General features: G+C 37.9%; 1 pseudogene; it reads left to right on the plus strand.

Annotated features, from left to right (window-relative positions):
- The first annotated feature begins 13,148 nt into the window (after positions 1-13,148).
- LOC140523675 (peroxiredoxin-1 pseudogene) lies at positions 13,149-14,048 on the plus strand (annotated as a pseudogene).
- Positions 14,049-14,420: the final 372 nt, after the last annotated feature.

The following is a 14,420-nucleotide window of genomic DNA, read 5'->3' on the forward strand; positions in this document are numbered from 1 at the left end:
GTGATTAATAAATGCTTTTTAAAAAAAATAATGATTTGTTGTACTAAGCAGTAAATCACTATAATTCTCCCATATTTACCTCCAAAGGTTCATAAAATACCACCCCAAAACAAATCCTGGAACTATAGAACCAGAAAAAAGGTGAAAAAGATGGGGTGAAACAATCTTTGAACCCAAGGAACTTGGGTGATTGGCAAGAAAGGTCTGTCTCACTTCAGTAAAAAAGGAGCACATTCCAGGACAGTAAGTATCCCAGAAAGCTAGCATCAAGCTCCACCTCAGCAAACCAGCAGGAGATCCTGAGCCCCAGTGTGGTAGAGCCCTGGGGAAATGCAGAGATACCCCACTGGGCCTCAGCATATGACAGACACCATCACTACGACCCTAGCTTAGCATCAAGTAAGTTGCCAGACTCCTATGGCCTCCAGTAGTGCCAGCCACCTCCACTGCACCCCTTCAGCAATCACCAGATATAAGAATCCTTCAGGGACATCAAGACAAGACCAGATAAATAGCCAGAGCCTATAACCACTGGCACAAGAATCCTGAAAAAGTATCCTTTTATACTGCCAAGGCAATAACCATAGCAGCAGTTATGAATATGCCAGCAAATTTCCAGGTTTGAATCACAAGATATAAAAGACTCTCTTCATTGAAGACAGAACCAAGACATTTATTCAAACACCAAAAAGTCAAATCCATCACAGAACAAAGAAATCCATCATAGTAACCAAGAAGTCTATACACATTATCAGGCCTTTCCACAAATCAGCTTCCTTAAGCAAAATCATTCCCTCTCTCACTCACAGCTAGCTGCTTGCTTCCTCTCTCTCTCCCGGTTCTGCCTGCTGTGTCTCACTTCCTCTCAGCTCTGCTCCACTCTTCCTGCTCTACCCTGTCCTGCTCCATGTGACTTAGACTCAAGTGATTCAGGCTGCCATGTGACTTAAGCAGGTCACATAGGCCTATTAATGGATGGGAAAGACCTTCCCATTCCATTAACAATACACTCTTCCACCCAGGGTGCAGAGCTCAAATTAAAAAGAAAGGAAAAAGGCCAAAAAAAGATGAGCAAAAAATGACCAAAAAAATAATCTGACCACAGAAAGTTATCATGGTGATAGGGAAAGCCAAAACACAAACCCTGAAGATGACAACAATGTCAAATACCCATGGGTAAAACTCCAAAGGAAAACTGTAAGTGGTCTCAAGCCCAGAAAGAACTCATGGAAGAGCTCAAAAAGGAGTTTAATAAATATATAAGAGATGTGAAAAAAGTGGGAAAGGAAATGGGAGTGATGCAAAAGAATTGTGAGTAAAAAGAATCAACAGCTTGGAAAACTGCTTAAAAAGTAGAATTGGACAAATAGAAAACAAAGTACAAAAGCTAATTGAGGAAAACAACACTGTAAAATTGGGCAAGTGGAAGCTAATGATTCTATGAGACATCAAGAATCCATCAAACAAGTTAAAAAGAAAAAAATGAAAGAAAATGTATTAACTCATGGGAAAAAATGACCTGGATAGTAAATCCAGGAGAGACAATATCACAATCATTGGACTATTTGAAAGTCATAATTAAAAGGAGCAACTGGACAATATCTTTCAAGAAATTATCAAAGAAAACTGTCCCGATATCCTGGAACCAGAGGATATAATATACATTTAAAGAATTCACTGATCAGCTCAGGAAAGAGATCCCAAAATAAAAGTGCCAAGCAACATTATACCCAAATTTCAGAACTCTCAGGTCAAGGAAAAAGTACTACATGTAGCCAGAAAGAATCAATTCAAATTTCAGGGAGTCACAGTAAAGATTACACAGTACTTGGCTTCTGAAATGTTAAAGAACTGGAGGTCATGGGACATGATATTCCAGAAGGCAAAAAAGCTAGGACTACAACCAAGAATCACTTATTTGGCAAAATTAAATGTAATACATAGAGAGGGAAAAATCATTATTCAATAAAACAGAAGGATTTCAAGCCTTCATAAGAAGACCAGAACTAAACCAAAAATTTGACCTTCAATATCAAGACCCAAGAGAAGCATAAACTAAAAGGGAAAAGAAAACATAAGGGATTCAATAGAGCTCAATTATATCACTACATGGAAAGATGATACTTCTTAAAATTTGTACCAGTAATAGTACAAAGAGAAGAAATATACATAGACAGAGGGTACAAGTATAAGATGAATTTGAGGGAAAGATATAAAAAATTATTAAGGAATGAGAAAGAGGACTACACTGGGTACACAATGAAGGCAGAGGTAGACTGGCAATATTATTTCACATGAAGAGGCATTCAAGTGGAGGGGAGGATGACTGTGAGCTTTGCTTGAACCTTACTGGGATAAGTATTGGCTCAAAGAAAGAATCATATACACAGTCAGTTGCATATAGAAATCTATCTTACCCAGCAGGGAAGTAGAAGAGGAGCGGATCAAGAAAAGGGGGTTGGGTATGACAGAAAGGAGGGCAGATCAGGAGATATGGTAGACAGAAGCAAAACACTGGTGAGGAGAGAAAGGGTGAAAGGAGAGAGAGAACAAACAGGAAGAATAAGATGGAGGGGAATACACAGATAGTAATCATAACTGTGAATGTCAATGGGATAAGCCCTTCCATGAAATGGATAGCAGGGTGGATCAAAAACCAGAATCCTAAAATATATTGCTTACAAGAAACCCACTTGAGTCAGAGAAACATACATAGAGTAAAAGCAAGGGGCTGAAGCACAATCTATTACACTTCAGCTGAATTAAAAAAAACAGGCAGAGGTAGCAATCCTGTTGTCAGACTAAGTAAAAGCAAAAATAGACCTAATTAAAAGAGATAAGGAAGAAAACTATATCTTGCTAAAAGGTACCATAGACAGCGAAGTAATATCAATGCTAAACATATTGCATTGTTTGTCTTTCATTCTCCAAGAAGACCGTGACTTCAGGGAGATGAAGACATGGCTTGCAATTAACTTCAATTTGAGTGAGTGAGTGCTGTGTGAAGTCATCAGCCTCACTTTCCCCTCCAGAGGTACCTGGGTCCAGTGGCCAGATATTGATTAGTACAACTGGTTGAGAAAGAAATCTAGCCAGTAAATCCTAATTTAAATAGGTAGCTTTGTACCATCAAAATTTACCTTCTTTTGGGCAGAACATCCTGGCAGAAAGGAGACTAGAGGAGATGAGAAAAGACCAAGCCTTGAAACTCAACTCACTCTGGATCTCATGGATTGGACAACAATAGTTCCCTGCCCAACCATGACTTAACAGCTACTTTTTGGACCCTCCTGGCTCAGAGTGAACATAAATAGTACCTATTTTTCTTCTGGCCAGCAACCCTGAAGGTCTTCTCCTCCCAATTTGATTTTTTTTTTTATTGAAGGGGCCATCCCTTGACTTACTTCTTAAAGAGACCTATTCACTCACTCAAAGTGAGAACCTGAAAAAAACTTTAGCTAAACATATATGCACTAAGCAGTGTAGCATCCAAATTGTTAAAGGAGAAGGTAGCTGAGTTACAGGAAGAAATAGATAGCAAAATTATACTAGTGGGGGACCTCTACTGTCCTTTCTCAGAACTTGATAAATCCAACCAAAAATAAAGAAGAAACTAAGGAGGCAAATAGAATATTAGAAAAGTTAAATTTGACAGATGTTTGAGCAAATTAGAAGAGCCAGAAATAATCTACCTGTTTGATCAATGAGGAGGGGAAAAATTCATGGTCAAACAAGAGATGGCATTACAAAATATAAAATAGATTATTTTAATTATATTAAATTAAAAAGCATTTGTACAAACAAAACCAATGCAAATTGGTTGGGAAGCTGGGAAACAATCTTTACAGCAAGTATTTCTGGCAAAGGACTCATTTCTCAAATATATAGATAACTGAGTCAAATTTACAAGAACATAAACCATTCCTCAAGTAATAAATGGTCAAAGGATATGAACAGGCAGTTTTCAGATGAAGAAATAAAAGTACAGGTATATGAAGAAATGCTCTAAATCACTTTTGATAAGAGAAATGCAAATTAAAATAAATCTGAGATTCCACCTCACACCTATCAGATTGGCTAATATGACAAAAAAAAGGAAAATCATAAATGTTGTAGAGGATATGAGTTAATTGGGACTCTGATGCACTGTGGAACTGTGGAATTGTGAACTGATCCAGCCATTTTGGAGAGCAATTTGGAACTATGCCCAAAGGACAACCAAACTGTACATACCCTTTGATCCAGCAGTAACACTACTAGATCTATATTCCAAAGAGATCACCGAAAAGGGCAAAGGACCTACATGTGCAAAATTATGTATAGCAGCCCTTGCCAACTTTGTGGTGGGAAAATATTGGAAACTGAGAGGATGCCCATCAACTGGGGAATATTTGAACAGCAAACTGTGGTATATGGATGTAATGGAATACTATCATGCAATAAGAAATGATGAACAAGCAGATTTTAGAAAAACCTTGTACGAACTGATGCAAAGTGAAATGAGCAGATCCAGAAAAACATTGTACCCAGTATAGGCAACATTGTGTGATGATCAATTATGAATAACTCAGTTCTTCTCAGCAACACAGTACTCCAAGACAAGTACAGGGGACTCAAGGAGGAAAACACTATACACCTGCAGATAAAGAGCTGATGGACTCTCAATGCAGATGGAAGCATATTTTTAATATTTATTTTATTCTTTCTCATGTATTATTTTTCCTTTTAATCTGTTTCTTCTTTCACAACTGTGACTAATACGGAAATATTTTCATATGGTGGCACATATACAAATTATATCAAACTGCCTACCATTTTCAGAAGAGGGAAGGGGAGGGGGGAGAAAAAATTGGTACTCAAAGTCTTGTAAAAATGAATGGTAAAAATTTTCTGGACATGTAACTAATACTATAGTATTTAAAGAGGAGTAAAAATGATTTAGAAAAGATAGGTTAAGTAGATTAGAAAAACCAGGAGAAATAATGTTATGAAAGGTGAGGGAGGAAAAAAGAAGTAGTAATGGGATCAAAAGCTCAACAGTGGGAATAAGGAATGAGAAGAGGCTATTGAATTTAGCAATTAAGAGGGCCTTAGAAATTTTCAGTGGAATAATTTCTGTTGAGTGATAAAGGTCACAAGGATTGAGAAGTGAGTAGGAGGAGGATGGGCTGGTCTTCCACCCTTCTCTATCCACCCTCATCTCTCTTCTAGCATTATAATTTCTGTATGCACCCAATCCTCAAGTATTGCACTAAAGTTCTGATGGCTGGTAGCTAAAAGTATTATCCCTCAGGGATATTTGTATTTTACTGAAGGATGGTTCCTTAGTAAGTCAAAGGAATAAACCTCTCATTGCAGAATTTTAGGCAGTTACACAGTCTGGGATATAGGAATTTAGGAACAGGGACTTTCCAAGATCTTTCAAATCACAAAATCAGGCATTTTGCTTCTTTGTCCCTCATCTGTATAGAAACTTCTCTAACCTCTACCCCAAGATGTGGAGTTGGCATGAACATTTCTGCTGTGACTGGTTGGACATTGAAATAGTGCACAATTCCTATGCTGAAGGGAGTGGTATCAAGATGTCCAAGACTGGTTCAGAGCAGATGAACTCTTTGCCTGGTTAATGCCAATTCAGCCTTCAAAAATCAACCCCCTCCAAAAAGCCATTCCTGATCTGCTAAGGTAGAAACAATTTTTCCCCCAGACTTCACATATTACTGGACATGTACTTCTCCCATTCACTCATTAATAAATAATATGCATTATGGTTGACTATGCTGGTGTCATTCCTCTACTAATCAGATGTTCAAGTTCCAGAAGGACAACAGCTATACTTTATCAGAATTCTTCATATCCCCTAGTATCTACATAGTGCTCTACGCAGAAATATTTAAGAATCATGCTGTTATAGGTTTCTGTTTTCTCAGGTCATAGGAATCCCTCTAACTCCCTCCCATGAATTAAGATCCAGGAATGATGTGGCTTCAGGTTCCTCTGACTTCTGGGACATCCCATTGAAATATAAATAATTTGATATTAAAGATTATCTAGGTCATAACATGCGAAGAGAATGTGAATCAGTGGGAAACGTAGTGGATCTGATGTCAGGAGCTGTTGATACTTACTGTTCAGTTTTTCAGTCATATCTGACTCTTTATGACCTTGGGAATCATAACATATCAGGTCTTTCTCTCTTTCACTATCTCTTAAAGCTTGTCCACGATCATGTTCATTGTTTCTATGACATTACCTACCTGTCTTATCCTCTGCCATCCCCTTTTGCTTTTGCCTTCAGTCTTTCCCAACATGAGTCTTTTCCAGAGTTCTGTCTTCCTTGGGTTCAAATTTTAGTTCAGGTAATTCCTACCTTTTTGACCTTGGGCAATCTCTCCAGATCTATTTTCTTAGCTAAAAAAATAGAGTACAAAAGAAACAGGAGACTACTAAAGTTCTTTTTAACTTTTAATGTGTGATACAGGAATTTCAAATCAAATTCCTCAAAGCAATGTAACTATAAGAAGCTCTTTGTATTTTCTTTGCTCCCCCAAGAACATAAATAGGTTTAAGAAAAGTTTTGATAAATTAGTAAATGAAGAATCATAATGGATTATTAAAAGGAAGTTAGGGGTAATCATTCATATATATATGTGTGTGTGTGTGTTTGTGTGTGTGTGTGTGTGTGTATAAATTATAGTAATCAGTATTGAAAATTATATGAAGGGAGAGGGGAGAGGAATGCCATAGCTATTTCCATTTGACATTTCTAATTTCATCACTTCTCTTCCCAGTAGAACAAATTGCTTTGAAAAACTCCTCCTACCTCCTCATTCTGTTCTCTTTTCCCTCTTACTTGTCTTTCTTTTCTTCCACTAAAGTCCTATTAACATTTCTCATTGTGATATAGGAGTTACCTTAGGGTTTTGAAGATAATATCTGCAGAGAATAAACACTGGCAAGTAATAGAAAGGAATTAAGAATGGTCTCAAAGGTGGACACATTTCTTTCATCCAAGTATCAGCCTGAATATAAAAAAGCCAGAAAGTTTGATTCAGTGATAATCATCCTAGACTTTTATATATACTACCCTTGTGACTGTGAGTCAGTCATATTACCTCTTTGGGTCTCAGTTTCCTCTTAGACAAGATGATTTCTAATTTCCCTTCCAAGTCTAAATTTGTCTTGGTCATTCACATGGTAGCCAGATGCTTACCCTAGCAATCTTTTGGTCATCTGCTCTGCCAATTTGTGAGGACTGGACCACCACTTCCCTTCTGCCAGACACACATTTCTTCTTTTCCTTTGCAAACAATCATCAAATCAATCCTACAAAAGCTCCTAGAAAAGATACTTTGAAATATACTCCCCCATGAGTCCACTCATTGTCCCTCTAACTTTCCAAACTAAAATATCCCTTCCTGGCTGCTACTTCTCTTTATATGCTTTCTTCCGCTTTTAGAATATAAACTCCTTGAGGGCAGGTCTTGCATTCGTATCTGTATCCCTAGTGCTTATCAAGTGCCTAGCCCATTTGAAAACATGGACCTTTGAACTACTGTGAGACCTTTCCCCTCCTTTTCTTCCAAAGTGAGAAATGAATGCAGATCTAGGTGGAAGAGTATTTGAGATTTAGAAATTACATTTAGGGTTAGTGGCAGAGGAGACATTCTATTTTGTCTCTTGTTTATTTGTTTCTTAAACCACTATCCCTCATGGCCACTACATCATTCTCCCACAAATCATCCCTCTGAGAAACTGCCATGACTGGATAAACTGTTTGTCTGCCTCAGTGTTTGCTTTCCTGTTTCTGTCCTCTAAAAAATGCTCACTGTTGCAAATTGGATCCAGAATTTACTCATCAACCCTTTACATGTTGACTTTGAGGCAATATCATCACTCATATAACTTGTCTGGTCCTGACAGTCATTTCCGTATTTGTAGATTGTTCCCCAAGTATATTCCCTAAACATTTCACAAAACCAAAACAAACAGTAAATATCACTGGAGGAGGAAGGAGTGAGATATCAAGCCTAACCTGGATGTAGGTAACCACCCAAGAAGTCCTTGATATAAGACCTGGGGGTGCATAAAGGCAGAAGGAGTTCTAAAGACACCACCAGGCTGGAATTCATTTTATTGTCTGTCTACTCTCAGATTCTGTGAGGCAAATTACAAAGTGTTATTGAGATCTATAAAGACCCATTAAGACACTGTTTTGAATAGAAAATATTCTCTTCAGCCAGTCCCTCTAAATTACTAGGGAAATACCCACTTGCTGAAAACCAGTTACTTCTTGTTCTCCTCTGGTTCTGATCATCAGGGAAAATATGAAAGACAATGGAACTGACATTATAACAAGAAAGAAAGATACAGATAAATGCTTCCATCTTTTCTCTTAATAAAACTTAGATTCTTAAGAAATCCTTCTTTAATTTTTCATGAGAATGTAGAGGTGACTCTCTGTTCTCCACTTAACCAACAAGCCCATATTAGATGCCCACCATAAATTAAGATTCATGATTGGTCCTGGGGATATAAAGACAAAATGTTATATAGTCCTTGTATATGTGTGCCATCCTTGATGCAATGAATCAAATGAAGTGAATGTAGGGGGAACAGGAGAAGTTTTGTTGGAATATAACACAACCACAAATAAGTAAAAATATGTAGCTAGTTTGTATAATGCTAGAGTGTTGCACTTGAAGTAGGAAAAACCTAAATTAAAATCCTGTCTGTGACATCACACTAGATGTGTGACTCTGAGAAAGTCAGCTAACTTCATTCAGCCTCAGTTTTCTCATCTGTAAAATAGGAATGTATAACAAATAGAAGTGCTGAATAAACTTAAAAGTGCTAAATAAATGCTAACTTTTATTACAGGACATATATGAAATAAATCTAAAATTATTATGGAGGGGGAATGAACATTGGGGGGAAATGAGAAAGGGCCTCTTAAAGGAGTTAATACTTCTTGAAGATTATGTAAGTAAAGTTTAAACTCTGTTTGGCCTACCAAACTGAACTGACTTGATATGTAGAGCCCAGTAAGAGAGTAGATGTCTGGTCACAGAATATGCGACAGCAGATATGACAGACCAACTTAAGGGAAGCATAGTCTACATAAAACAAAACAAAACAAAAAAGAACTCTCAGAGTATTGATATATAAGTGCAAATACCCTGAAGTGAAAGAATTCAGAAATGCTTTTACTTGGCATTTAATAAGGGGCTTGGGGGTCAGTTAAAAAACTTGACCTGGGGGTCTAGCATTTCTATCTATCTCATGAGGTCTTATCATTAAATTGATTCAACTGATCCCATATTAGATATTTAGCCTTAAACACACTTTATTACTTGATATTTTAAACTATAATAGATTAAACTATAATAAACTTGAAGGTAAAAAAAGAAAGTAGGGAGGGAACAAAAGATCAGCACCATTCTGTTTACTTTTGCCAACTCATCCTCTTCCAGAAGAGGGCAGTGCTGAGGAATAAATCAGTGAAACTCACCTTAGAGCCTGATCTTGGCATTGCAACTAATTCAAATCCACTACATACATGTTTGACTAGATTTGTGATTTCATCCATGTAGACACTTCCTCTATTGATGCAGGTCATAGCCCATTTATATGTGTTCACTCTCTACTATTCTTTCAAGTGCCCTCCCATTTTGTTCATAATTGGATGAATATAATATAACCAGATCTGCCCATCTTCTTTTTTTGATTGTATGATGACATGTTTTCCTCAGATGCTTATTCAAAGTTTTGTGCTATGCATTTCAGCCAGCAATTCACTTCTCCATCGTCCTCTAAATGAAAGTCAGTTTCAATTCTTTGGAGATCATAGTGTTCCATTACTTTTAGCCTTACAAAAACTTTGGTAGAATATGAGTATTAAAAAGATTTTTTTCTAGGAGCAATTTATGGTCATTGAAGGAGTTATATAATTGATTATTTTTTATCTTTTTAGGTGAGGCATCAGGGTTAAGTGACTTGCCCAGGGTCACACAGCTACTAAGTATCAAATGTTTGTGACCAGACTTGAACTCAGCTCCTCCTGACTCCAGGGCCAGTACTCTATCCATTAGCTCTGTAATTTCTTGAGAGAAATCTAGCCCACTCTTCTCTATTTGCATAATTCTAGTGCTATTTGGGCTCTGAGTTGAATGTGAACACATGCATACACCCATGCATAGTGATATATGAAGTCTCTAGGTTGTCCATCAAGATCCATATTAAAATCTGGACAATAAGGATCCTTCATTTTGTTTACCTGAGTGGATGACTGAATTACTTACAGTGATTATAAAACACATCCAGAAGGTCCTGTAATATTCTTGGGCTTGATAGAGCAAGCACAATGTCATCCACAAACAGGAATGTTTGGAGGCTCCCACCATCCATAAAGAATCTTTCTTCTGTTTTACTCTACTAGGTCTCTTACATGAGTAAAGATTTAATAACATACAAGTGTGAAGTTTCTCTACAGTCTACAAGTCTTTTGGCTTACTCCATATTCGTATCTTCCAATATATATCTCACTATTCTTACCTGTTTTCTCCTTTGCGTTGATGTTACCAAATATCAAAGTTTGATTTTCAAGAATAGCCATTTAAATCAAAAAGGTGCTTTGTTCCCAAATTACCTTCTAACATATATGAGATTCATCTTTAGTTGAATCTTGAACCTCTGTTGTGGCTATAGTCATAATTAATCTTCAAATAATCATATGGCAATTACCTGACAATCTTCAGAAATCCAGCACCATACTATCGTATAACATCTGGTGCTTCCTTTGATGTCAAGGTCCCATAAAGGTCAAAGGAGGTTACACCATATCGAAGTGAACACTAATCAAATCCCAACCCTACAGTGTCCCTGATTGCTGAAGTCAGCAATCCCTCAGCATACTGTGAAATCCTGGCATTCCTTGCAAAGACAAGAAAGTGATAAGTACTCGGAAACTTCAGTCATCACTCTCCTTTGGGGACTGTCTTAAGAATGTATTTTGCATAGGTTTCTACTTTAAAAAAATTGGAGAGATTGATTTGGACAATTGAGAGGCTATTGAAAGACCACTGCTTTCTGTGGTCTTTCTTCTTAGAATCTAAGTCAAACCTTTGATAGAGGCTATAAAATGCATATGTAGCAAAACAAATCAGATTTATTTCATACGTTCATTTAAAGGTTTTGTTTTTTTCTGAACTGTTAACAAATAGAACCACAAAGATCTAAATTCTGCTCTTGGTTGCAGAAGAGACAGCGGCCTTACAAATAACATCATGCTTTCATTTGGTGACAGAGTGAGGTCTTGCCTCATTCTTTTGATGAACCAGTTTGGGTTAGTTGCTATTTGTTTGGTTAGACAGGGCTTACTGCATCTCCTTAGAATATTCAGAAAAAGAGGAAAATAATACAACAATGCTTTGAAAAGAGGAGACATTCATTGGGTCCAGGGGAAACTTAAGAGCATTCTTGTGTACTACTTAGTACTTATGGTGTGTGGGTTTTTTTTCATTGTGGTACTTTCGTTGCCCAGGATTTACATTTCCGTATTTCACCTTCAAGATACTAGTCCCGAGAATTCAAGAGATTCATTTCCCCAGTCCAAAGCAAGGCAAGACCAAAAATTATAATAAGATTTTAGGAGATTTTTTTTCTTTTGATCTAAAGATGGAAGGGAACTAGATGGAGAAAATGAGGCTTAAAGAGATTATTTTCTCAAGATTATACAGTGCATCCCTCATCCATGTGACCCAGTTAGCTAACTCAGGTTCACTTAGAGTCAGAATCTTTTCCATGCCATAACCCATCAACAGGTTAACTTTTTTTTTTTTTTTTACTTTACTGCTGCTACTTATGTAGAGAATATGCCTAATTCAAAACAAAGGCATTTAGGGAAATATCCTAACAATAAAGATAATAATAGGAATTTCTTCACATAAACTTGGAGCTCTCTCACAAATTTACTTGCCCTCAGTAGGTACACCAGGATCATACACAAAGATCACATTTGAGACCTGCATATAAGAAGGCCATCTGTGGACAGGATACCTGCATACAAGGGCCACTCAAATCTATGAGGAGCTGCCCATTTTTTTTTGATGTCATCATTCTGCTTTATGCTAGCCCCCATTCAGCTAGCTGCATCTACTTCAGGTTTGTGTTTATCCTTTGTTGCCAAAGAAGACCTTGCCATCAGAGAAATGATGACATGACTTGCACCAGCCTCACTTGTCCTCCAGAGCCATCTGATTCCAGTGACCAGATATTCATCAGGATGACTGGAGATGACCCCAGGAGGCACTGGGAGACCTTGGCACCTTTAGGCCAGGGTTTATGCAGGTATTCACTTAGGGAGAGGTAATGCCCATTCCTGTCCTGTCTTTTCCTTTCCTTTCTGAAGCTCAGACACTACTGGGACCCTGCCTAAGGGCTGTCCTGGACCCTCCTGGCTTTAGAGTGATTATCATTAGTAACTGCTACTGTTTCCCTCCCAGGCTGATGTCTTTCTTTTTCTTTGCCTCATTAAAGGGGCCATACACTGGCTACTTCTTAAACAGGCCTATTCACTAAATGTACATTACCTCACCCTAAGTGAGTACCTAAATAGACCTGGGCCTAAAGGGGCCAAGGTCTCCCAGTGCATCCTGGGTCATCTGCAGTCATCCTGATGAATATCTGGTCACTGGATTCAGATGGTCCTGGAGGAGAAGTGAGGCTGGTGACGTACACAGCCCTCCCTCACTCAAAACAAAGTCAAGTGCAAGTCATGTCATTATATCTCTGATGGCATGGTCCTCTTCAGCAATGAAGGATGAACACAACAACAATTGGTAGATACCATATGGATGCCTACTCCCCCTTTTTTTTTACCTCTGATATATGTGACTAATAGGGGTATTGCTGGTTCAAAATGTATATATATTTTAGTAGCTTTTAATGTATGGTTCCATTTTCTTTTTAGAATAGTTAAGCTGTCCTCTCATAGGCTTTCTAACATCTGCCATTTTTGTCTTTTGTCTTAGCCAATCTGATGTGTGTGGTGAAATATAAAAATTGCTTTAATCTGGTTCTCCAACTGCTCCTTACCTGTTCATGTTTTCTCTGAGCAGCATCTTTGGAGCCCAGATGGTTGTGTCAACATGTTGGCAGGAAATGCCTGGATTGGGTATCTAGACCCCAATTTCTGAGATACAACTGTAATGCCAGATTGGCAGTTCAAAGACATGAACCTTTCTGACTACAAAGGGATATATACTGTGTTCTTCTTTTACCCCTTGGTCATCACCTTCAAGTGTGGATGGATATTGCTGCATTAAGTGACCTGAAGAATTTAAGAAACTTACCTTCCAAGTGACTGATGTTTCAGTAGACTCACACATCTCCTTGCCTGGGCCAACACATTCAAGAAACAAGGTGGACTGGGAACCATGATTATCTCACAGGTATCTGACTCCAAACATCACTTTGCTCAGGATTATGAGCTCTTTAAGGCAGATGAGGGAATTTCATTCAGGGGCATCTTTATCAATGATGAGAAAGTGATTCTTCACAAGATCACCATCAGTGACCTTCCTGTGGGCTGTTGTATAGAGGAAATGCTGTGGCTGGTCCAGTTCTTCCAGTTCACAGACAAACATGATGAAGTGTGCCCTGCTGGCTGGAAACCTAGGAATGATATGATCAAGCCAGATGTTCAGAGGAAGCACTGAGCATCTCTTTACAGATATCCTACCCTGGGGGATACATTTAGCTTCTGTCTGCAGTTCAAGAACAAACATGTTTGATTCTTCCCCATGCTTTCAAAAGGAAGGCCTTCATAGTGGCTGTCAAGGTACTGTGTTGTAGTTGAGGTTGTCTTCTCCTCGTGGGGCCTAATTCGGATCATCCCTGCCTTTCCCCCTACCTCAGAGCTACAGCTGGGCTGCTGCCTTAGGCTGTTGTGTCTCTCTTTCTCACTCTAATAACCAAGTGCTGTGTTAACAATGTTTGTTTCTGCCATAGTCAGCCCTTGGGGCTTGAGTCCATCTGATGTTTTTGGAAATCTGTTACACTTTCACTAAGAAAAAAATGTTTTAATCTATATTTCTCTTATTTTTATTACTTGGAGCATTTTTAAGGGAGTTGTGAACTTTGAGTTCTTCTACTGAAAAGAGTAGTTTTCAAAAACTAGGTCTAGTAGATCTAATTTCTAAAAATAGGCTAATATGGAAATGTGTTTTGCATGACTCCACATGTATGACTGACATCATGTTGTTTGCCCTCTCAGTGGGTAGGGAGGGGGTGGAAGAAGGCAGAGAATTGGGAACTAAATGTTTTATGGAAAGTGAATGCCAAAATTAAGTATATTTTTAAAAAACCGTAGCTTTTTCAATTTTTATTCTGTTTAGAATAGAATTTGTCCCTTCTTTGAT

Source organism: Notamacropus eugenii, chromosome 2, assembly GCF_028372415.1.
Source record: "Notamacropus eugenii isolate mMacEug1 chromosome 2, mMacEug1.pri_v2, whole genome shotgun sequence".
NCBI classification, from domain to species: domain Eukaryota; kingdom Metazoa; phylum Chordata; class Mammalia; order Diprotodontia; family Macropodidae; genus Notamacropus; species Notamacropus eugenii.